Source organism: Tachyglossus aculeatus, chromosome 6 (assembly GCF_015852505.1).
Source record: "Tachyglossus aculeatus isolate mTacAcu1 chromosome 6, mTacAcu1.pri, whole genome shotgun sequence".
In the NCBI taxonomy this organism is placed as follows: domain Eukaryota; kingdom Metazoa; phylum Chordata; class Mammalia; order Monotremata; family Tachyglossidae; genus Tachyglossus; species Tachyglossus aculeatus.
In genome coordinates, this window is record NC_052071.1 from 15,385,874 (window position 1) to 15,411,302 (window position 25,429).

Genomic DNA, 25,429 nt, shown 5'->3' on the forward strand with positions numbered 1-25,429 from the left:
GCACAGTAAGCGCCCAATAAATATGACTGAACGAAGTAATGAATGAAAGCTGGAGATTTGTGGTCTTTTAGACTGTGAGCCCACTGTTGGGTAGGGACGGTCTATGTTGCCAACTTGTACTTCCCAAGCGCTTAGTACAGTGCTCTGCACACAGTAAGCGCTCAATAAATACGATTGATGATTGATTGGCCTTCTTCGGGGGGGGGGGGCTTATGTCAAGGGACATCGTGGACTGAGGGGGGAGGAATCTGGGCCCTTCCCAGCGATGGGGGCGGGGGGGACTCATTCAAGTCACTTCGCTTCTGTGGGCCTCAGTTACCTCATCTGTAAAATGGGGATTAAGACTACGAGCCCCCCAAGGGACCACCTGATCACCTTGTAACCTCCCCAGGGCTGCGGGCCTACTGTTGGGTAGGGACCGTCTCTATATGTTGCCAACTTGTACTCCCCCGGCGCTTAGAACAGTGCTTTGCACATAGTGAGCGCTTAATAAATGCCATTATTATTATTATTGAGCGCTTAATGCGTGCAGGGCACTGTACTAAGCGCTCGGGAGGTGGGCAGAGAAGGAGGGAGGGAACATGGCGGGCCTGAGGAGAAGCGAGTCCCTCAGAGAGCCGTTAGCCGAGGCTCGCTCAGGCCACGCCCCCTCCGCGTGACGCATGCGCGCACGCGCGTGGTCCGAGCGCGAGGCCGCCTGCCATTCGGCGAGCGCCTCCACACCACCGCCCCCCCCCGGCTCCCTCAACCGCCGCCGTTGGGGGGGGGGGCGGGGGAGAGCGTGCGCGCATGCGCGCCGGAGCCCGCGCGCCCTTTAGGTGCCCGGCCGCGGCTTTCCCTCTTAAAGCAGCGCGAGCGCGAGCCGCCGGCCGGGCGGACGGGGTGGAAGCAGCGCGGGTGAGTGGGCCCTCGCGCCCTGCGCGTGCGCGTGGCCTCCCCTCATGGCCTCCCCTCACGGCCCCCGCGGCCTAGTCGGGCGGGAGAAGCCTGACCCTCCCGCCCCTGACGAGGACCGGACGCCACATTTTTTTCTCCCCCCTCCTTCTCATTTCATTTAATCCTATTTATTGAGCGCTAACTGTGTGCAGAGCACTGTACTAAGCGCTTGGGAAGGGCAATTCAGCAACAAAGAGAGACCCTCCCTGCCCACAGCGGGCTCACAGTCTAGAAGGGGGGGAGACAGCAAAACATGTAACAGGCACCATTCGTTCATTCAGTCGTATTTATTGAGCGCTTACTGTGTGCAGAGCGCTGTACTAAGCGCTTGGGAAGGGCAGTTCAGCAACAGAGACCTTCCCTGCCCACAGTGGGCTTACAGTCTAGAAGGGGGGAGGCAGACAGCAAAACATGTAACAGGCCCCATTCATTCATTCAGTCGTATTTATTGAGCGCTTACTGTGTGCAGAGCACTGTACTAAGCGCTTGGGAAGGGCAGTTCAGCAACAGAGACCCTCCCTGCCCACAGTGGGCTCACAGTCTAGAAGGGGGGAGGCAGACAGCAAAACATGTAACAGGCCCCATTCATTCATTCAGTCGTATTTATTGAGCGCTTACTGTGTGCAGAGCACTGTACTAAGCGCTTGGGAAGGGCAGTTCAGCAACAAAGAGAGACCCTCCCTGCCCACAGCGGGCTCACGGTCTAGAAGGGGGGGAGACAGCTCATTCATTCAGCCGTATTGATTGAGCGCTTACTGTGTGCAGAGCACTGTACTAAGCGCTGGGGAAGGGCAGTTCAGCAACAAAGAGAGACCCTCCCTGCCCACAGCGGGCTTACGGTCTAGAAGGGGGGGAGACAGCAAAACATGTAACAGGCCCCATTCGTTCATTCAGTCGTATTTATTGAGCGCTTACTGTGTGCAGAGCACTGTACTAAGCGCTTGGGAAGGGCAGTTCAGCAACAAAGAGAGACCCTCCCTGCCCACAGCGGGCTCACGGTCTAGAAGGGGGGAGGCAGACAGCAAAACATGTAACAGGCCCCATTCATTCATTCAGTCGTATTTATTGAGCGCTTACCGTGTGCAGAGCACTGTACTAAGCGCTTGGGAAGGGCAATTCAGCAACAAAGAGACCCTCCCTGCCCACAGCGGGCTCATAGTCTAGAGGGGGGGGAGACAGCAAAACATGTAACAGGCCCCATTCATTTATTCAGTCGTATTTATTGAGCGCTTACTGTGCGCAGAGCACTGTACTAAGCGCTTGGGAAGGGCAGTTCAGCAACAAAGAGAGACCCTCCCTGCCCGCAGCGGGCTCACGGTCTAGGAGGGAGACAGCAAAACATGTAACAGGCACCATTCATTCATTCAGTCGTATTTATTGAGCGCTTACTGTGTGCAGAGCACTGTACTAAGCGCTTGGGAAGGGCAATTCAGCAACAGAGACCCTCCCTGCCCACAGCGGGCTCACGGTCTAGAAGTGGGGGGGAGACAGACAGCAAAACATGTAACAGGCCCCATTCATTCAGTTGTATTGATTGAGCAATTACTGTGTGCAGAGCACTGTACTAAGCGCTTGGGAAGGGCAGTTCAGCAACAAAGAGAGACCCTCCCTGCCCACAGCGGGCTCACGGTCTAGAAGGGGGGAGACAGCAAAACATGTAACAGGCCCCATTCGTTCATTCAGTCGTATTTATTGAGCGATTACTGTGTGCAGAGCACTGTACTAAGCGCTTGGGAAGGGCAGTTCAGCAACAAAGAGAGACCCTCCCTGCCCACAGCGGGCTCACGGTCTAGAAGGGGGGAGGCAGACAGCAAAACGTGTAACAGGCCCCATTCGTTCATTCAGTCGTATTTACTGAGCGCTTACTGTGCGCAGAGCACTGTACTAAGCGCTGGGGAAGGACAATTCAGCAACAGAACTGACTTGTTTTTGAACAGTAAGCGCTCAAAAAATACGACATTGATTGGACTGGTTAGCTGTGCGCTGCCAGCTTGTCGTGGGCAAGGAATGTGTCTCCACTAATTATAATTATCATATCCCCTCCCCATCCCTCCCGCCTTACCTCCTTCCCTTCCCCACAGCACCTGTATATATGTATATATGTTTGTATGTATTTATTACTCTATTTTATTTGTACATATTCTATTTATTTTATTTTGTTACTAGGTTTTGTTTTGTTCTCTGTCTCCCCCTTCTAGACTGTGAACCCACTGTTGGGTAGGGACCGTCTCTATATGTTGCCGACTTGTACTTCCCAAGCACTTAGTCCAGTGCTCTGCACACAGTAAGCGCTCAATAAATACGATTGAATGAATGAATCGTATTGGCTAAGCCCTTACTGTGGGCTAGGCACTGCTCTAAGTAATAATAATAATGACATTTATTAAGCGCTTACTATGTGCAAAGCACTTTTCTAAGCGCTGGGGAGGTTACAAGGTGATCAGGTTGTCCCACGGGGGGCTCACAGTCTTCATCCCCATTTTACAGATGAGGTAACTGAGGCACAGAGAAGTTAAGTGACTTGCCCAAAGTCACACAGCTGACAAGTGGCAGAGCCGGGGTTTGAATCCATGACCTCTGACTCCAAAGCCCGTGCTCTTTCCGTTGAGCCACACTGCTTCTCTAATTATAATAATAATGATGGTATTTAAGCGCTTCCTATGTGCCAAGCACTGTTCTAAACGTTGGGGTAGATACAAGGTCGGTTGTCCCATGTGGGGCTCACAGTCTTCATTCCCCTTTTACAGATGAGGGAACTGAGGCACAGAGAAGCTAAGTGACTTGCCCAAAGTCACACAGCTGATAATCAATCAGTCGTATTTATTGAGCGCTTACTGTGTGCAGAGCACTGTACTAAGCGTTTGGGAAGTACAAGTTGGCAACATATAGAGACAGTCCCTACCCAACAGTGGGCTCACAGTCTAGAAGGGGGAGACAGAGAACAAAACCAAACATATTAACAAAATGAAATAAATAGAATAAATAGATAAGCGGCAGAGCCTGGATTAGAACCCATGACCTCTGACTCCCAAGCCCGGGCTCTTGCCATTAGGCTACACTGCTTCTCCAATTATAATCCTCATAATTACTGTGGGCCAGGCACTACTCTAAGCGCTGAGGTTTATACTAGTTAATTTGGTTGGACACCCTCCCTGTCCCATGTAGGCCTCACAGTTTTCAGCCCCATTTTACAGGTGAGGGAACCGAGGTGCGGTGAAGTGACGTACCCAAGGTCACACAGCAGACAAGTGGCGGAGCTGGAATTAGAACCCAGGTCCTGCTGATTCCCAGGCCTGGGTTCGATCCACTAGGCTATTGGGCTCTCCCAAGCGCCTGCCACGGTGCTGTGCACACAGTAAACGCTCAATAAATACGGCTGAATGAATAAGCTTTTGGCTGTAAACTCACTGTGGGCAGGGAATGTCTGCTTATTGTTATCGGGTACCCTCGCAAGCGCTTAGTACAGTGCTCTGCTCAGTAAATACGATTGAGAAGCAGCGTGGCTCAGTGGAAAGAACCCGGGCTTTGGAGTCAGAGGTCATGGGTTCAAATCCCAGCTCCGCCAACTGTCAGCTGTGTGACTTGGGGCAAGTCACTTCTCTGGGCCTCAGTTGCCTCATCTGTAAAATGGGGATTAAGACTGTGTGCCCCCCGTGGGACAACCTGATCACCTCGTAACCTCCCCAGCGCTTAGAACAGTGCTCTGCACATAGTAAGTGCTTAATAAATGCCATCATTATTATTATTATTATTATTGACCGGCTGACTGGGCGTTTCTGCATGTCCCATGAGGTCAAACAGAGTCAGGCCCTTGCGGAGCATCATGGCTCTCTATTTTTCCCCTGGCATCCCTGGCCGATTTCCCCCTCATCCCTTCTATTGGCATCCCTGGCTGATTTCTCCCTCACCTCCCCATGTCCCCCCCATCTCACTGGCTTCCACATATCCTTCAGTCATTTTTGTGGAGCATTTACTGTGTCAGGACACTGTGCTAAATGCTTGGTTCCCTACAGCGTAACAGAGTTGGTAGCCACATCTCCGGCCCCCAACGAGCAGATTTGTTCACATCCTCTGCCCCGTTTTGGGTGCCGGATTCTCATTGACTGGGGTCAGTTTGCGTAGACAAACTGGGGAAAATGTGATTCACTGTTAGGCCCATCCAAAGGTCACATTTTTTAAACAGGGCGTCATTTCTCCTCCTCGCTTCAAAACTTTTGGCATCGCCGTATCGAGTAAGTATTCCCCGTGGACAGTTTTGCCGCTTGCGTTAATCCTGGAGAGGGGAACAAGGGTTAATTTTCGGTGTCGCTATGTGGGTCCTGTTGAGAAACGGAGCAATTTGTTCAGCTACTTTAAAAGAACAGGTACCTGGCTAAAGAAACCTGTATTCCATATATCGGTGGTTTGGCACATCTTAGCTCAGATGCCAAACTACGGAGGGTGTGCAGTCTTAAATTGCATCTTAATTAGCCTCAAACGAGGACTGGTAATACCTTTGGTGTATTTAGGTTAAAAGGCTGCAATTTGATGGATAGGGTTTTGGGTTAAGGAACAGCTGCTTCCACAACGCAAGGCTTTATTGAAATAAAAGTGCCTTCCGTAAATGGTAAAGCAGTTTGTTAGACAACTTAAAATTTAAGATCTGGGGCATTTCTGCTCTGGATGTTTCCCTTTGCTAGTTGTAGGTCATAATAATAATGATGATGGCATTTATTAATGTGCAAAGCACTGTTCTGAACGCTGGGAGGGTTACAAGGTGATCAGGTTGTCCCACGGGGGGCCTCACAGTCCCTATTTTACAGATGAGGTAACTGAGGCTCAGAGAAGTTGTGACTTGCCCGATGTCACACAGCAGACATGTGGCAGGGCTGGGATTCGAACCCATGACATCGGACTCCAAAGCCCGGGCTCTTTCCACTGAGCTCTGCTGCTTCTCTATGTGATCAGACTGTTGCATTACTAAACTGCGAAGTAAGATGTTCTATGTTCTGGTAAAAGTGGGTTTTTGCATCTGTCTAGGTACTGGAAAAGAAATTTGAAATTTGAGAAGCAACGTGGCTCAGTGGAAAGAGCACGGGCTTTGGAGTCAGAGGTCGTGGGTTCAAATCCCAGCTCCGTCAATTGTCAGCTGTGTGACTTTGGGCAAATCACTTAACTTCTCTGGGCCTCAGTTACCTCATCTGTAAAATGGGCGTTAAGACTGTGAGCCCCCTGTGGGACAACCTGATCATCACCTTGTAACCACCCCAGCGCTTAGTACAGTGCTTTGCACATAGTAAGTGCTTAATAGTCAGTCAATCATATTTATTGAGCGCTTACTGTGTGCAGAGCACTGTACTAAGCGCTTCATAAATGCCATTATTATTAAAAAAATTTATAGAAAAGCGTTTTGCAACCGTATAGAACATAGGATGCATTTTTGTCATTTTGAAGACACTATTTTAGAATAGGTAACAGTGGAATCAACCCACAGTGTGATTACCGGTAAATAAAATAATGAAATGAGAGTGTACTTCACTGTTGAATGCTGTGTGTTCAGTGTTGGCTGCTCTTTTAAAAAGCTTTGGAGGGTTATGAAATCTGCCTCTCCCAGTTACAAGGATACAATTTGTTCCCTTCTGGTCCTTTACATCTCCATTTCTGAAGAATAAATTCCTCCTCGACTTTTTGTTGGTTTGCGTTATCATCTGGCCTGTTGCTCTGAGTAACAAATTTTCCTGTCACAACTTGTGACTCCCCTATTTCATGGATTATCTGGAAATGTATGCTTTTATAGAAGTACGGCAGAGCTTACGTAATTATGCTTATTATTTTTGTCTTCCTCTGGTCTGTTCAGTTTGTAGTCTTTTCTGGGTATTCACAGACATAAATGTAGTATTAATAATAGTAATCCCCCAAAATCTTGGATTTAGTCTTCTATGTATCAACAAGTCTCAGGCTCCAAACTGGCAGTACTGAAGCATTTATCCTCAGAAAAAGTACATTATTTTTGAGTTCATGGTGTGTACCAAGTGGGCCATTCTAGTCAGTAGGAAACGAAGGACTTATTTATTCATTCATTCAGTCGTATTTATTGAGCGCCCCCAAAATCTTGGATTTAGTCTTCTATATATCAACAATCTCAGGCTCCAAACTGGCAGTGCTGAAGCATTTATCCTCAGAAAAAGTACATTATTTTTGAGTTCATGGTGTGTACCAAGTGGGCCATTCTGGTGAGTAGGAAACGAAAGACTGTATTCATTCATTCATTCAGTCAGTCATATTTATTGAGCGCTTACTGTGTGCAGAGCACTGTACTAAGCACTTGGGAAGTAAAAGTTGACAACATATAGAGACGGTCCCTACCCAACAGCGGGCTCACAGTCTAGAAGGGGGAAGACAGATAACAAAACAAAGCATATTAACAAAATAAATAGAATAAATATGTACAAGTAAAATAAATAGAGTAATAAATATGTTCAAACATATATACGTATATAAAGGTGTTGTGGGGACGGGAAGGAGGTAAGGCAGGGGGGATGGGGAGGAAGAGGGAGAGGAAGTGGGGGCTCAGTCTACAATTTTACACAAAGGTGTAACCTGTGGGAAAGTTATTTATTATTAGTAATAATAATAATGGTATCTGTTAAGCCCTTACTATGTGCCAAGCACTGTTTTAAACACTATAATAGTGTAATTAAGTAATTGGCACATTACTGTACTAAGCACTGGGGTAGATTCAGGATAATCAGGTCCCATATAGAGCTTACAGACTTAAGTGGGACGGAGAACAGGTATTGAACCACTATTTTGCCGATGAAGGATCTGAGGCACAGAGAAGTTAAGGGACATGTCCAAGGTCACGCAGCAGACAAGTGGTGGCGCTGGGACAGAACCCGCGTCCTCTGACCCCCAGGCCACCATGCTTCTTTAGTTTCACCTTTTGCTGTATAACTATTGGGACCAAGGAAGGCAACAATATTCTTGGCAAAAGGTAAAAAACGTTTTCAACCTAAGCTGTGTTTAAAATTCTAGCAGTTGGGCAAAAGAGGTCTACTCAGTAAATACGATTAATAATACTTTTATTTTGTAATAGGAGTAGTAATTGTGTGACATTAGGTCCAGGAGACTTTCTCCAAAAGATTTGGAACTGGCTGCCAATTTAATGAATGGAAGAACATTGGACTTCCAGCTTAACATTGCCACATTGCCTAGGTTACATTATTTTGATGCTTCTACTTATTTGCTGTTCATTCTTATGGAAAAACTAGAAACACTGTCTTTTAAAAGACATTAGTTAAATGTTTTATTATGTTGGTTTTGTTGAAGTATAATAGATCTGAGTAATTTTGAATTACTGAACAGTGACTCTTGTGTGTGTGTTTGATCACTGGAGCAAATTTTTTCACTGAAATCATGTAATACAGATAAAATAGGAAGCTTTTTTATGTCTGAAGAGAGGAACTGCCAATTCTTTACTGTACCATTAAAACAACTAAAGGTGCCAAGATAGAATTGTATGGCATTGTACGGCAGTTGATTCTGTGTCTGTAGTCAGTTGTGATGACAGTTCAGCATTTACATACTGCATGCTAACAAATTGTCACATTCTCAAAGCTTAAATTGTTTAATAGATTCAACCTTGTTGTGTGTGGGGAGATCGGTAGATTTTCATTGAAACTCATGTTTGCTTGGGCCCTTTGTTCTTGGTCTTCTGAAAACACCTGCAACCTTTTTGTTAAGCTTAACAAGGGGGTGATAATAAGAAGAATAGTGACATTTCTCAAGTGCATACTTTGTGCCAAGCACAGCACTGACAACTGGGTTAGGTACAATCAGGACAGACACAGTCCCACGTGGGGCTCACAGTCTAAGACAGAAAGAGTCTGATATTGAATCCCTATTTTACAGATGAGGAAATTGAGGCCTAGGGAACTGAAGTGACTTACCCAAGGTCACCCAGCAGGCAAATGGCAGAGTCAGGATGAGAACCCAGGTGCTCTGGCTGCCAGTCCCTGCTTCTTTCCACTAGATTATGCTTCTCATGTACACTCAGTTCGGTAACGTGGGACTTCCACTCTTGACATATCCTACCTTGAGAGAGGTACATGTCTCGACCAGCCCTGTGCATATGCCCACAGCTATTTTTTTTATCATATTGAGTGCTTACTGTGTGCAGAGCATTGTACTAAGTGCTTGGGAGAGTACAACATAAGAGTTGGTAGACATATTCCTTGCCAACAATGAGCTTACAGTCTGGAGAGGGTTAATGAGAGAAGAGAGGGGATGAAAGGAAGACTAGGAGTTGTGGGCAGTGTCAATCAATCATTTATTGAGCACTTACTGTGTGCAGAGCACTGTACTAAGCGCTTGGGAGAGTACAGTATAGCAGTGAACAGACACAGTCCCTGCCCACGGAGTTGAGAAGGGCAGCAGGAAACCAACCTCCTGATGATGTCCTTGGGACAGGGATTCCTCAGGCTAATCTTCATGTGGCAATATCAGAGCTTATCATCCTACAAGGGTGATAGACGTTGGCAAGGCAGTAATGATCATTCCAATCGAAATAACTGATGCCAAGTTTCCTGATGGAAGCTGCAGTCTGCAGTTTTCCTAAAATTGAAGCCCAAACTCAAAATGCATGCCCCCAAGGAATTTTTCCTAATCTGAGGAAGCTGAACTGGTAATGCTTTCTGATCTATTTTGAGTTCCGCTCTGAAAGAAAGTGCTTCGATTCAAAAACTAACCACAGTTCAATTAAATTCATAGTCACGGGCATCTTATTTGGGCTCAATTCAGCTGTAACAAAGATGGCAACATTGAGCCCCAGAGTTATTTCAGCAAAAGGAAAAGCAGTTGCCCAGTTCACTCTCCAGCTCACTGTAGTGTTTGAAAAAGAAGCGTGGCCCTGGGTTCTAATTCTGCCTCCAACACATGTCTGCTGAGTGACTTTGGACAAGTCATCTAACTTCTCTGTGCCGCAGTAACCTCGTCCATAAAACAGGGAGTAAGACCGTGACCCTGATGTGGGCCACAGACTACCTCCAACTTACTCTCAACCGTAGCATTTATTACAGTGCCTGGCACATAGAAAGCACTTAACAAAAATAAAAAGACAAGACATCATTGTGGGTGAAATTAATACGAGACTGAAATGGGGACTATAACAGTCCTGGGCTCAGCCTTTACCCAAAAGTGCAGTCTCCAGTGATGTTGGCCTGTTGGATATTTGCACCAGTTGCCATATTTTTACTCTTTAGCCTCCCCAACCCTCATATAGTACTGTCTGCTCAAAAAGAGAAGTTCCTTTTTCCGATAAAGGTTACACCGTGGAGATGAATCCTTGGCAACGGGCTCCCGGTTTTCTGAGGCTTGGTATTTTATTACTCTGCCCTTATAATGTTTCCTCTGTCCTCCCTGCTTTCGGTTTCTCAGTTTCAGTTGTCCATTCAGCAGCTGTTTAGTCACCCTGCTTTCGTTCATCCTCTTTGTGTCCCACCCAGCGTACCTTTGTGGAGCTGAGCATAACTCTGACGCTAAGAAAAGTTTTATTGTCTCTTTTAAATTTGAGTGCAGTTTGACGCATTTCGTACTGAAATAAAGACGCGCTTTACTTTGTATATTGTGAGTTCTTCAAAAGTGGCTAGCAAGGACGTTGATGAATTGCAGAAAAAAGGCCTTTGGTAGGAAGGAAATGATTGAAAGCAGCATGGCTTAGTGAAAAGAGCATGGACTTGGGAGTTAGAGGACCTGGGTTCTCATCCTGGCTCCGTCACGCCTGTTGGACGACCTTGGACACACCACTTAACGTCTCTGGGCCTCATTTTTCTCACCTGTAAAATGGGCTTCCGATATCTGTTCTCCCTCCTATTTAGACTGTGAACTCCAAGTGGGAAAGGCACTGTTTGACTTGATTTTACCTACCGCAGCGCTCAGCGCAGTGCTTGGCAATTAGTAAACGTTTAATGAGTTCCATTATTCCTCGACTGTGAGCTCTCTGGTGTCAGGGAACTTGTCTACCAACTCTGTTATATTGTACAGTGCTCTGCACGCAGCAAGCACTCAATTGGTGTGATTATTACGATAAATTTAACTTCCTACATCAAGAAGGACCATATGCAGTCAACTGCCAAGAGGCTGTTGCAGGATTATGTTTATCAAAAATTTTTCGCTTTGTTTTGACCACTTTTCTCTCTCTTCTTACTAGTGGCTTTAAAGCACTTAATCACCCTGCCCTCTCCCTCACCTCGTTACTCTCCTGCTGCAACCCAGCCCACACACTTCATTCCTTTGATGCTAACTTTCTCACTGTACCTCAGTCTTGTCTGTCCCACTGACCTCTTGTCCGCATCCTACCTCTGGCCTGGATTGCCCTCCTTCCCATAAGAGACAGATAATTGCTCTTCTCCACTTCAAAACCTTATTGAAGACACATCTCTTAAGAAGCCTTCCCTGACTAAACCCTCCTCTCCCTTCTCCTACCCCCTTCTGCTTTGCTCTCACTTTCTCCTTCATTCATCCTCCCTTTCATCCCCACAGCACGTGTATATATGTGTAATTTATTTATATTAATATCTGTCTCCCCCTCTAGAATTTGAGCTCCCTGTGGGCAGGGAATGTGTCTGTTTGCTGTTATATTGTAAGCTCCCAAGCACTTAGTACAGTGCTTTGCATGCAGTTAAGTGCTTAATGAATATGATTGAATGAATGAGTGGTTTCATGATACTAAATGTTATTTCACCCCATTGTAAAGAAAATGGTAGAACCATAATACTCTAATGTAGTAAAATATGCTTCTCGGTGCAAAAAGGCTCTAGAAATCTTAGGCTCATAGAAACTTGAAAACAAGTTTTATTCTTTTGCCAGAATCCTTTCTAGGGATTTTTTTTTTTGGCTTAGATTGGAGAGTTTGATTTTTTGCCATTTATATGTAATGCTTGAGCTACACATTTTCATTGTCGTATTTATTGAGCGCTTACTGTGTGCAGAACACTGTACTAAGTGCTTGGGAAGTACAAGTCGGCAACATATAGAGATGGTCCCTACCCTACAACGGGCTCACAGTCTAGAGGGGGGAGACAGACAACAAAACAAAACATGTAGACAGGTGTCAAAATCGTCAGAGTAAGTAGAATTATAGCTACATGCACATCATTAACAAAATAAATAGAATAGAAAAGATGTACAAGTAAAATAGAGTAATAAATCTGTACAAATATATCCAAGTGCTGTGGGGAGGGGAAGGAGGTAGGGGAGGGGGATGGGGATTCTTCTACTGAAATGATGGGCTGCTGTTCCCTGATGAGAAAATTGAGGACTGGACAGAAGTAATGTTGCCTAAAAGAAAGAAGCGTGGGTTCTCATCCCGTTTCTGCCACTTGCCTGCTGTGTGACCTTGGTCAAGTCGCTTCACTTCTCTGTGCCTCAGTTTCCTCATCGGCAGAATGGAGATGAAACCTCTGTTCTCCCTCCAGTTTAGACTGCAAGCTCCAACTGGGGCAGGATTGTGTCTGACCTGATGACCTTTAAGTCTGAAAGATGAGAGAGAGAGAATGAATGAGAATTTACAATTTATGGGAACGTATTGAGCTTTAGAGCAGCCCTCTGGCATTGCTGCCTTTAGTTTCTCTGGTGATTTCTCGATCTTCATATTTCAGAAACTGTTGTGCATACAAAGCTCCATCCCTGCCCTCTTCCTTATCGTCACCTTATCATCAACTCAGGCAACCCCACCCTGGCAGTGCAACATTTGGCATATTTTTGATATAGATATTGTGCTAAGCAGCAAAAATATATTTATTGGTGAGTAGTCTTAATTTTAACTAGAAACTGTACTGGAGAAGTCTCCTCCAAACTCGGCAACATTCTTTTCCGGTTATTCATTGGAGTTTTCTGTGTTTCAGCAAATGTACTGTGAATTTCAGTGGTGTGTAGGGGAGGAAATGCTATTTTGACCACTGTACAATACCATTGGAGCCCTCAGAAGTGGGAAAGAGTGAATAGATGAAGCATGCTTTCTAAAACTTAGCCAATTTTGAACAATCATTTGAATTAGAGGCCCAGAAGCTATCTAAAGCAAGCAAGTATGCCATGAGATTGTACTTCATCATCAATCGTATTTATTGAGCGCTTACTGTGTGCAGAGCACTGTACTATGCACTTGGGAAGTACAAATTGGCAACATATAGAGACAGTCCATACCCAACAGTGGGCTCACAGTCTAAAAGGGGGAGACAAAACCAAACATACTAACAAAATAAAATAAATAGAATGTACAAGTAAAATAAATAAATAGAGTAATAATAAATAAATAGAGTAATAAATAAATAGAGTAATAAATAAATAGAGTAATAAATAGAGTAATAAATAAATAAATAGAGTAATAATAAATAGAGTAATAATAAATAGAGTAATAATAGAGTAATAAATAAATAGAGTAATAGTAATATACTTATTCTTCCAACGGGGTTGGATAGAGTACCACTTATCCCTTATAACATTGGTTCTACTGGTTGGCTGTGAGCCCCTTGCTGGGTAGGGATTGTCTCTACTTGTTGCTAAATTGTACTTTCCAAGTGCTTAGTGCAGTGCTCTGCACACAGTAAGTGCTCAATAAATACGATTGAATGAATGAATAAAGCTGAGAAGGTTTGAGGAAATAGTTCCCCATACTAGAGTTAGATATGTGTTCATTACAGTGGGCACCAATATTCTGTCATATAATTTCAAAATGTACTTATACCAAGAAGAATCTATGTGGCACATGTTCCCTGGGAATCAGAAGGACTGTCTGTCCATCTTCTGCCCCAGATTGGGTCATAAAGAGAAGTCCTGTTTCAGAGCCGAGAGAAGGCATCCACCATTCATCTTAAATTGTGGCATTTAGGCGCTTACTCTGTGCCAGGCACCGTATTAAGCACGGGGGTGGATACAAGCAAATCTCATTGGACCCATGGTCCCTGGTCCACCTGGAGCACTCAGTGTTAATCCCCATTTTACAGATGAGGTAACTGAGGCCTAGAGAAGTGAAGTGACTTGCCCAAGGTCATACAGCAGCTACATGGCAGAGCCGGGATTAGAACTGAGACCCTTCTGACTCCCAGGGCCATGCTCTATCCACTAGACCACGCCATTCTCATAGACCCTACTGGCTTTTTTTTTTTTCTGAAAGTGAGCTCATATCTCCTAGTTTGGCAGTTCTTTTTTCCTTCACTTTTGAGGCTGACCTCCACTCTACATTCTGTTACATTTTCTTATCTCCAATCTTGACTTTTTCATTCTCGCCCTTGCATTTTTGTGTTCTTTTCAGCTTCCTCTCCTCCCCGCAACATACCGGAGCTGGTCCTTCAGGGCCAAATGAAAGTCATGGTGGGCCCAGGCAGAGGACGTTTGGTGGCCTCTTTAAGTCCCCATTCACCCCTAACCCCTTCTCCTGAATATGTGTGCCTCTTCCTCCATGCCCTCCCTCATCTGGCTGGGGCATTTTTTAACCTGGTAACAGCTTTGGCAAAGGTCAGAGCAGGAGGTGGGAGTTAAGGTGCCGTTAAAATAGTTCTGTGGGGGGGGTCCTTGCTGAGAACAGTGGGCTCAGGACAGCTGCCCCTTTTTTTCCCTGAGCTCAAAGCAACCCTTTCCATTCACTCAAAATTTAGCTTTGTCCCTCACTGACACGCAGAGTCCAACTTTCAGGTGAAGCATAACAAGAACTTGATTATATTAACTCTCTTAGGTATGAATCAACTTCGTGCGTGAGAATGGAGAGAAAAAAGAATGGTTCTTTTCTTTTCGTTTCTTGTGTAGCCCCAGGGTTTCCTTAGAAATTTCCCATCCTGGTATGGACCTATATTGAGAAAGATCACGGTGGCAGTGAACCTGAAAACTATTCTCTGAAAGTAACCTAAAGAGTCATTATTGGAAAGTAGCTGGCTGCCCTTTCCAAGGATTGCTCACAGTTTTAAGTTGTTAAATGGTGGATCACCTAAAACATAAGCACTTTATGTTGGGATAGTTATAAAACCTCATGAACGTCTTAATTTTGCTTTTTTTTACCCTATCTTTCTTTTTAGTCAGAGGCAAACCAATCTGATTCTTTCTCCTTGCGAAGAGAGTATAATCTCTTCCTTCGAAACATTGAAAGTGCTTCTGTAACTGTGACTCCGAAGGATCTAGCATTATTTTATGTTTCCAATAGGGCATTAGACTCCCTTTCAATAGCTCACCCAGTAGATGTTACCTTTACACATAGTCTCCTTTAGGCTAGTTAAAGTATCACTTGTACCCGGTGGGGCATCTGGGAACAACTGAATTTGTTTCTGGTATCTTTTTCTTTAATAAATAACTAGTAGGATAGGTGTACTGACCTAATTTGGGGGAGTAGCAGGGGAAAGGGGAGCTGCATAGATTGTTCTTTGAATGAAAGATGACTCCTGGTAACATCTTATTTGTGACAGGATGTGGCTTGAGGCCAGTGTAAGACCTGTAGGATTTTCCTCCACACAAACATAAAGACTGTTCTTTGTTTTATAACTGCAGCCCCATTTTCCCCAGCCTGGTTCTTAGTGAATGTTACTTTGTTACTCATGTCCTTCCAGATAAGTGCTCCATAAAGTCACTCCGTCCATAGAGCAGATGGGCTGTTCTCCTCTGTTTTTCACAGCTATGCCACAGGGAAATCAGGCTGGTTGGCCATATCTTATACGGCAAAAGGTTTTACTTCAAGATCATATAAATATTATATTTTTGGTCCCCAGAAAAACATAGGACCCCATAAAACACAAATCCAGGGTACCCTGAGAGTCAGTAAAATGAGTATTTTGTAAAGGTTTCCCAACTATTTCACTTGAAACTAGTTTAAACAGCACCAAAGCAGGCTCTGTTTGATTGAGAAACAGTAAACATTTGCTCATTTAATAATACATCATGGCTAAACAATGCTTTTCTCCCGAGGGACTTTGTACCAGCCCTACTCTTGATCCAGTGGAAGGAGCACAGCTCGGAATGAGGAGACCTGGGTTCTAGTACTGGTTGTCTGTTTTTTAATGGTATTTGTTAAGCACCCATTATGTGCCAGGCACTGTACTAAGCTCTGAGGGAGATACAAGGTAATCAGGTTGGACGCAGTCCCTGGCCTACCTGGGGCTCACTGTCTCAATCCCTGTTTTACAGCTGAGGTAACTGAAGCACAGAGAAGTGAAGTGCCTTTCCCAAGGTCACACAGCAGACATGTGGTGGAACCAGGCTTAGAAACCCAGATTGAGCCCTCTCCTCTCCTCTCCATCACCCCCTCTCCCTCTGCCCTACCCCCTTCCCCTCCCCACAGCACTTGTGTCTGTTTGTACATATTTATTACTCTATTTTTATTAATGATGTGTATGTAGCTATAATTCTATTTATTCTGATGGTATTGACACCTGTTTCCTTGTTTTGTTTTGTTGTCTGTCTCCCCCTTCAAGACTGTGGGCCAGTTGTTGGGTAGGGACCGTGTCCGTATGTTGCTGATTTGTACTTCCCAAGCACTTAGTACAGTGCTCTGCCCACAGTAAGTGCTCAATAAATACCAGTGATGGAAATGAGTTTGCCCAAGATCACAGCAGGCAGCTAGTGGCGGTGGGCCTAGAACCCTGGCTGTCTTGGCTCCCAGCCCTGGATTCTGTCCACTACACCTCTAATCAATTAATCAGTAACTACTGTCTCCCTGTAATCAATTCCTCTGTGCTATTTCTTAGTCCTGAAGTGTCAGAACCGAGGCTGAGCCATCATGTTTGACGGGAGACTTCGCCACTGTCCCTATTCTTCCATATTTCTGTACAACTTCATTAGAAAGTGTATAGGTGTTCTCTATAACAGATGGGGGAAAACAGTGAGGTACAACAGATTGACTTGCCTAGTGTCACCCAGCATGCCACGGGCAGAATTAGGAATCATACAGATTAACCTCCTTTCTATTATTTTTGTTATAATGCTGAGTGGAGGGTGGGTTTGCACTCACAGCCACCTGTAGCACTTGGGAGTTTAGGGAGTCCCACAGTCTACGATTTAAGCACCCATTTCATTCACCTGTCCATCTTTCCATTGTCACTTTCCTGTCACTGTAGATAGTACGCCTGTCCTCCCTGTCTCACAAGCCCATGACCTTGGCGTTGTCTTCGACTCATCGCTCTCGTTCAGCCCACCCATTTAATCACAAAATCCTGTCAGCTCTACCATCATAACATTGCTAGAATCTGCCCTTTCCTCTCCATTCAACGCTGATCCAAGCAGTTACCGTTTCTCGTTTGATTACTGCCCTTGGCCTCCTCGCTGACCTCCCTGCATCCCGTCTCTCCCCTCTCCAGTCCATATTTCACCCTGGATCATTTTTCTGGGGCGGGGTGCAGGGGTGGGGGGGGAAGCTTAGTCCATATCTTCCCCATGCCTCAAAAACTCCCAGTGGTTGCCCATCCATTTCTGCATCAACAGAAACTCCTCACCATCAGCTTTAAGGCATATAACTGGCTCTCTCCCTCCCACCTTAACTTCACTGATATCCCACTAAAGCCCAATCCACATGTTCCTCTCCTCTAACAGCAAGATATTCACTATTCCTGGATCTCATCTATCCCACCACTAGCCCTTTGTCCAGGTTCTCCCTCAGGCCTGGAGCTTCCCTCCCCCTTCATATCCAACGGTCTATGGCTCTCCCCACTTTCAAAGCCCTCCTAAAATCGTACTTCCTCCAAGAGGCCTTCCCAGACTCAGTCTTCCCTTCTGTGTTGACTCTGTACTTGGCTGGGCACCCCTAGAATACTTTCGTGCCCACCCCATCCCCAGAGAACTTATATCAATTTTATTCTACTCTTTCTCCTATCCTTAATTTATTTTAATGTCTTTCTCCCCCAGTAGACTGTAATTTTGTGGGCAGGAATTGCATCTACCAACTCTGTCTTGTACTTTTTCAAGCACTTGGTACAATGTTCTGCATATGATAAGCCCCCCATAAATACTATTGATTGATCATTTTCACTTATGAATCATTTTTTTGTCTGTCTTACACTTTAGATTATTAAAATCTTGGGCAAGGATTATTCATTCATTCATTCAATCATATTTATTGAGCACTTACTGTGTGCAGAGCACTGTACGAAGCGCTTGGGAAGTACAAGTTAGCAACATATAGAGACGGTCCCTACCCAACAGCGGGCTCACAGTCTAGGAGGGGGAGGCAGCCAACAAAACAAAACATATTAACAAAATAAAATAGAATAAATATGTACAAGTAAAATAAATATTTATTGAGCGCTTACTGTGTGCACAGCACTGTACTAAGTGCTTGGGAAGTACAAGTTGGCCACCTCTTGCCTCTGTTGTAGTCCCCCAACAGTTAGCACAGTGTGTTGCACATAGTATGGGCTCAAATACTTTTGATACACTTTTTTTTTTTTTAAAAAAAAAAAGAACCCCTAAACCTCAAGTATTGTCCTGGCAGATGTTAGGGTTTCAGCTATATCTTTGGACAACTGCAGAATTTGAAATAACTCATTCCCCCTGGCAAATGAGTAATCCTTGGCAGAAAAAGAACAACTATTCCTAACTTTCCAAGATTTAATTTCATGATCAAGATGGCAGATTTCAAAGTTAAGAATCTCTGGTCTTAAAGAGTTGCAGTTTATTTTCTATTACATGTCTGTAGGGTTTCCACTTCACACTGCCTATATGATCTTCTGCCATATGTTTTTTGTTTGCTCTTTTTTTTTTTTTTTTTTTGCCTGAGCTAATATTTGACTGCCTCTGGGTTGTCTAGTGTTGCTTCCTGAGCATCTGCACTAAATTGTTCTCCACGCAGTGGGATCCAGGAGTCTTTCTCCACAGCAACACAATTGAGAATTTGGATTAGAATCTGGATTTGCCAGGGCAGTTGACTAGTCTGTCCGGCGACGGGGGTGGAGGTTGGGGTGTATAGGTGAAGCTGCCTGACCTGCTCGTTCCACAGACAATGGAAGGTGGCTCTTATGACCTTGGTTTAGAGATCAGTCAACAGACGAGGCCTCGGCTTCCCTCGCACCCCACCTCTGATCCCACTCCAGGAGTAGGATCAGGGGGCAAGGACGGTGAACTAGGGCTAATCCTCTGGTTGTACCCAAGCCCCTCCCTGCCGTCCCCAATCCCCAACAGGATCATCAGCTGCAGAGTCAATAGGGGTGGGGTGGTAGATGCGGGATCGGTTTCCCCAGGTCTTTGTCTCCACTCTCCCCTCTGGGAACTAGAGGCCTAGGGTCCGGGACGCCGGGGGAAATCTGGAGGATTTAGCAGGAAAGGGTTGAGACATGGATCAGACGTGATAATAATAATTGTGGTGCTTGTTAAATTCATTCATTCATTCATTCAGTTGTATTCATTGAGCTCTTACTGTGTGCAGAGCACTGTACTAAGCGCTTGGGAAGTACAAAGTTGGCAACATATAGAGACGGGCCCTACCCAATAGCAGGTTCACAGTCTAGAAGGGGGAGACAGAAAATAAAACATATTAACAAAATAGAATAAATGTGTACAAGTAAAATAGAGTAATAAATATGTACAAACATATATACATATATACAGGGTGCAGTGGGGAGGGGAAGGAGGTAAAGCGGGGGGGTGGAGAGGGGGAGAGGAAGGAGGGAGCTCAGTCTGGGAAGGCCTCCTGGAGGAGGTGAGCACGCGCGCGCACACACACACACACACATACACATATACACATACTGTCGCCTCCCCCCCCCCCCCCCCCCCCCCCCCCCCCAGAGAAGCACATGGCTTGTGGGCTGGGGTGACCTTTCTTTTTTCCAAGTGACCGGATGGGCAGGCCTGGCCAAGCCAAGCCCCCGGGCCGGCCAATGGCCGGCAGACACATAAAGTGGGTGGGAGGAGGAGGAAAGGGGAGAATCAATCAGTGGTATTTAATAATAATAATAATAATGGTATTTGTTAAGCGCTTACTATGTGCAAAGCACTGTTCTAAGCACTGGGGAGGTTACAAGGGGATCAGGTTGTCCCACGGGGGGCTCACAGTCTTCATCCCCATTTTACAGATGAGGGAACTGAGGCCCAGAGAAGTGAAGTGACTTGCCCAAAGTCACACAGCTGGCAATTGGCGGAGCAGGGATTTGAACCCGTGACCTCTGACTCCAAAGCCCGGGCTCTTTCCACTGAGCCACATTTAGTGACCGCCCTCTGTGCAGAGCACTGTACTACACGCTCGGGAATATAATACGGAGAGTACAATATAACAGAGGCGGCAAACAATCAGTGGTTAAGTGCTTACTATGTGCCAGGCACTGTTCCACGTTCTGGGATAGATACCTGATAATCAGGTTGGACACAGGCCCTGTCCCCACGTTGGGCTCTTAATCCCCATTTTCCAGGTGAGAGCACTGAGGCCCAGTGAAGTGACTTGTCCAGGGTCACAAAGCAGACACGTGGCCGAGGCAGGATTAGAACCCAGGTCCTCCAGACACCCAGGCCCATGCTCTTTCCACTAGGCCAAGCTGCTGCTTGGTCTGTCCCAGCTCTCATCCATCCTCCGCCCTTGAAAGTGCCCTCTCCCAGACATTCCAACTGGCTCAGACACTTTCTGTCTAGCTCTGGAGGTAAACTAAGTCACCTAACCGTGCAGTTAATCTCTAGGGGTAGTATGTCTCTTTGGAGCGGTCAGAGCTGTGACCGGTTTATAGCTCGTGGGTTAAACTGAGCAGATTTTTTATTTTTTTGGCCAGGCTCCTGGTAACTCTAGCACTTCTTTGGATCCAGGCCTTGGTAAAATGACCCATTTCTTCAGTGCCTGTGATCACGTTATGGGCAGGAAATGTGTCTGCTAATTCTGTTCTATTCTCCCAAGTGCTTATTACACATAGTAAACACTCAGTACCATTGATTAATCATGAGCCCACTGTTGGGTAGGGACTGTCTCTATATGTTGCCAATTTGTACTTCCCAAGCGCTTAGTACAGTGCTCTGCACACAATAAGCGCTCAATAAATACGATTGATGATGATAAGCACCAGGATTTCCACAAATTAACTCCAACGGTCAGAGTGACCTAGTGGATAGAGCATGGCCTGAAAGTCAGAAGGGCCTGGGTTCTTATCCTGGTGCCGCCACTTGTCTGCTGTGTGACTTTGCGAAGGCACTTAACTTCTCTGAGTTTCAATTCTCTCAGCGTGGCTCATTGGAAAGAGCATGGGCTTCGGAGTCAGAGGTCATGGGTTCAAATCCCAGCTCCGCCAATTGTCAGCTGTGTGACTTTGGGCAAGTCACTTAACTTCTCTGGGCCTCAGTTACCTCATCAGTAAAATGGGGATTAAGACTGGGAGCCCCAAGTGGGACAACCTGATCACCTTGTATCCTCCCCAGCGCTTAGAACAGTGCTTTGCACTTAGTAAGCACTTAACAAATGCCATTATTAGTATTATTATTATTTTGTCCAACCTGATTAGTCCTGCACTTAGAATAGTGCCTGGCACACAGAAAGAGCTTAACAAATACTGCAGTTGTTGATATTATTATTTGATATTTGAAATATTTAAGTAAATCCTAACTCTTGCCTGTTTAAACTTGAAACAGAAAAGAGATGCCGATAAAGAAAATATTAGTTGTCTTGGACGAGAAGTTCTTTGGGTTTTTTTTTTTTCGTCTGAATTCAGTAGTGTTAGAATGTGATTCTGGCTGGATAATGTCAATTCTAGATCTTTTGAAAATTAGCCTGTTGGTCCAGCTAGACTATTTCTAAATATAAAGGTGCCATAACCATATGTTTGTGGTTGTGCGTTCATACCATACACATTTAGAAGAGATGGCTGAAAACTAACTGGCTTAGCCTCACCAAATGCCAGCTTTTGCCCTCTGACTTCCCAAGACAACCAGTTGAAAGCTTCAAAGCAGGCAAATAATCAGTTGTCAGGTAGATCTGAGAAACTTGCGGAGGAGCAGCAACTGAAGGACTGTAGGTAGCACTTTCAGGGAGAGAGTTTCTGATATGAGGATTTTTGAAGCGTCAGATATCTTCCTTTTATTAAGTCAACTGCCAACATGTTCAAGGAGCAACAATTTACCATTGAGGCTTCAGTTTTACTTGTGGAAGCTAAGCCATGACTCCCTCGCATGCGAAAAGAGACCAGTCTTCATCTTATCTACTTTAGCAGTTGTAGCTTTTGGACAAATGTCAAGGATTCCCGAGGGAGGTTCAAATATAAAGATGGCCTCATTTGAAGGTGATGTTTATGCACAGATTATGGCTGCATTTCTTCAGGGTTTGCAGAATGTCATCTTACTATATGTCAAATATCTATCAACCTACCTCAGAATTTGTGTGATATTTGCCGCGTGGGATAGATTCGAGGCTGCAAATGCACATTATTTTTTAAGACGCTGTTTGTTTGGGGTCTTTCATGAAGTCTTTCATGTCTTGAATTGATCTAATCTTTTGAACCAATCAGTTCTTGAAGGATGTGAACCTTCAGATGTCCACATCAGCCACTTCATTGTGAGTAAAATGTTTGCCTATTCTTGACTTTTGATAGAGTACAGCAGTTTATTCATTCATTCAGTCGTATTGAGCGCTTACTGTATGAAGAGCACTGTACTAAGCGCTTGGGAAGTACAAGTTGGCAACATATAGAGACGGCCCCTACCCAACAGCGGGCTCACAGTCTAGAAGGGGGAGACAGACAAAACAAAACATGTGGACAGGTGTCAAGTTATCAGAATAAATAGAATTATAGCTAGACGCACATCATTAACGAAATAAACAGAATAGGACGTTGCTATGGTGTGTCCCGGAAAATATACTCTCTGGTGGTAATTGATTCCTTTTCTAGGAGAGCATGAGGGAGATGGTGAGATCAAGTTTTGAAGGCTCTGAGGCACAGGCAAAGAAGACCAATAGGGTCACGGTTACATGTGGATTTAATTGGTGCTTGAAAACAATCAGTCGCTGGTATTTATTAGAAGAGACCAAATGGCTGAGTATCCATTGGACTCTGGAATCAACAGTTTTCGTTTGTAGCTTCCTTCTTAGCCTTCACATCCTCTGTGAAGTCACCTGCATTAATCCTCTCCTTCAATTACTTGAGTGATCCCTCTCTTAAAATGAGGTCTGTGGATAATGAAACATCACCCTGCCAGTTTTCTTGGTTGAACTGACACTGAAGTCCATTACTACTGTGCAGGTTTGGGCGGATGTGTCGGAAATGGAGGCAGGAATGTCAGCTTGCAGGGCTTGGTGTCTAAAACGGCCAAGCGCAAAGGTCACTGAACTCCCCCCTGCTCCTGCCCCCCTGTCTGTTGATGTATAAATTGGGCAGCCCTCGGTTGAAGTGTTGGCAGTTGTGGCTTAGGGAAAGTGAGTCCCATCCAGTGGCTGGCTCACTCCCAGGCATAATCAGGCTTCCGGGACTTTGAACGAAATATAGTGTGGGCACGGGAAAGGTCATGAGCCTCAGCATTCATTCATTCATTTAGTTTTTTTATGGTATTTAATAAGTGCTTGCCACGTGCCAGGCACTAAATTAAGTGCTGGGGTAAATAAAAAGTGAGGCCTAATGAAAAGAGCACGGGCTTGGGAGTCAGAGGTTGTGGGTTCTAATCCCGGCTCTGCCACTTGTCTGCTGGGTGACCTCGGGCAAGTCACTTCACTTCTGTTTGCCTGTTACCTCATCTGTAAAATCGGGATTAAGACTGTGAGCCCCATGGGGGACAACCTGATTACCATGTACCTATCCCAGTGCTTAGAACAATACTTGGCACATAGTAAGCACTTAACAAATGCCATTATTATTATTATTATTACAAGCTGATCTGGTTGGTTACAGCCCCTGTCCCACATGGGCCTCACAGTCTTCACCCCCATTTTGCAGATGAGGTCACTGAAGCACAGTGAAGTTAAGTGACTTGCCCGAGGTCACGCAGCAGACAACGGGCGGAGCCAGGATTAGAACCCAGGTCCTTCTGACTCCAGGCCCGTGCTCTATCTACTAGGCCACACCACTTCCCTTTACTGTGTGCAGAACACTATACCAAGTGCTGGGAGGAGTACAATATAACAATTACCAGACACATTCCCTGCCCACAGTGAGCTTCCAGTCTAGGTACTAGGAGCGCTAGGATCTAAGTGGATGCCATCTGGATTCATTTGTCCTCTTTTCCCTCCCCAGCACCTCTCCCAAATCACCCCCAATCCCCTGTTTTGGGCAGGGAGTGGGCACGAAACCTCCCATATCCTTCCTTCCTTCTATAGATAGGGAATGCTTATCTGGCAGCGTCCATCTATCTGGACAGGACACACAGTGCTGATTAGGGGCACATTGACTATAACAGAGGTTTTCTTTCACACAAGATTTGTCTGGAACATCATCATCATCATCAATCGTATTTATTGAGCGCTTACTGTGTGCAGAGCACTGTACTAAGCGCTTGGGAAGTACAAATTGGCAACATATAGAGACAGTCCCTACCCAACAGTGGGCTCACAGTCTAAAAGGGGGAGACAGAGAACAAAACCAAACGTACTAACAAAATAAATAGAATAGATATGTACAAGTAAAATAAAAAATAAATAGAGTAATAAATATGTACAAACATACCCAACAGTGGGCTCACAGTCTAAAAGGGGGAGACAGAGAACAAAACCAAACGTACCAACAAAATAAAATAAATCACCTCGGGCACCTCTCCCACCCCCCTACCCTCACGTTATTGGAGAAAGGAGGGAACCAAAATGAGCCGATCCAGATTGGAGTCACCTCAGGTACCCACAACTTTCCTCGCCATGGGCAGAGAATGTGCCTGTTATATTGTTATACCCTGCTCTCCCAAGAGCTCAGTACAGTACTCTGCACACAGTAAGCACTCGATAAATATAATTCACTCCCCAAATGAGTTGGTAACCATTCTCTGTCCCCATTATTTTGGTGGTTGTATTAGGGTGACTGGCGGTGTGGCATAATGGATAGATAATGGGCCTGGGAACCAGGAGGTCGTGGGTTGTAATCCCGGCTCTGCCACTTGTCTGCTGCGAGACCTTGGGAAAGTCACTTCACTTCTGTGCCTCAGCTCCCTCATCTGTAAAATGGGGATGAAGACTGTGAGCCCCATGTGGGACAGGGACTGTGTCCAACTCGATTTGCTTGTATCCACCCCAGCACAGTGCCTGGTACACAGTAAGCACTTAACAAATGCCAGAATTATTATTAGTTGGGGATGGGATCAGCCCAGCACATGCAGATCTCTTCCTTGCAAGACTAAGAACTTGCTTGCTTGCAAGGAGGAGGCATTTTCATTCATTCATTCAGTCATTCAGTCGTATTTATTGAGTGCTTACTGTGTGCAGAGCACTATACTAAGCGCTTGGGAAGGACAAGTCGGCAACACATAGAGACGGTCCCTAACCAACAACCGGCTCACAGTCTAGAAGGGGGAGACAGACAAGAAAACAAAACATGTAGACAGGCAGAGAATGGAGTGGTTTTTGTAGAGGAAGGTGACAAATGCCAGGGTGGAAATCAAG

General features: G+C 45.3%; 1 protein-coding gene across 3 annotated transcripts in view; it reads left to right on the forward strand.

The window, feature by feature from the left end:
• The first annotated feature begins 824 nt into the window (after window positions 1-824).
• ACSL4 (acyl-CoA synthetase long chain family member 4) overlaps window positions 825-25,429 on the forward strand; it is a 77,555-nt gene continuing 52,950 nt past the window's right edge. For 2 of the 3 annotated variants that reach the window (XM_038747686.1, XM_038747688.1), the window contains exon 1: window positions 826-897. The gene's annotated coding sequence lies outside the window, so the exon portion shown is untranslated. Of the gene's footprint in view, window positions 898-25,429 lie in introns of all 3 variants that reach the window. The other variant, XM_038747684.1, reaches the window with a different exon arrangement.